Source organism: Fulmarus glacialis, unplaced genomic scaffold, assembly GCF_000690835.1.
Source record: "Fulmarus glacialis isolate BGI_N327 unplaced genomic scaffold, ASM69083v1 scaffold28944, whole genome shotgun sequence".
In the NCBI taxonomy this organism is placed as follows: domain Eukaryota; kingdom Metazoa; phylum Chordata; class Aves; order Procellariiformes; family Procellariidae; genus Fulmarus; species Fulmarus glacialis.
The window spans coordinates 59665-59908 of record NW_009206644.1 but is presented as its reverse complement, the minus strand read 5'-3'; positions in this window follow the sequence as shown (position 1 = coordinate 59908).

The following is a 244-nucleotide window of genomic DNA, read 5'->3' as shown; positions in this document are numbered from 1 at the left end:
GGTCTCTCATGGGGCAGCTCTCATGGCTGCCCCATACCCTCTGGCAGCAAATTCTGCTGGTCTGCTCTCCACTGAGACAGAGCTGCCACCGAGGGGAGAGCTGGGGACCCCATTGCTATCATGCTGTCCTGCAGTGGGTGCCAGGTCCCTGGAGCTGGACAGGCACCCCAGTGCCAGAGTCCCTGGACCTATGTCCCTGCCAGGCTGTGGGTGGCAGCGAGGCAGGAGTTTGCACCACGGCTGG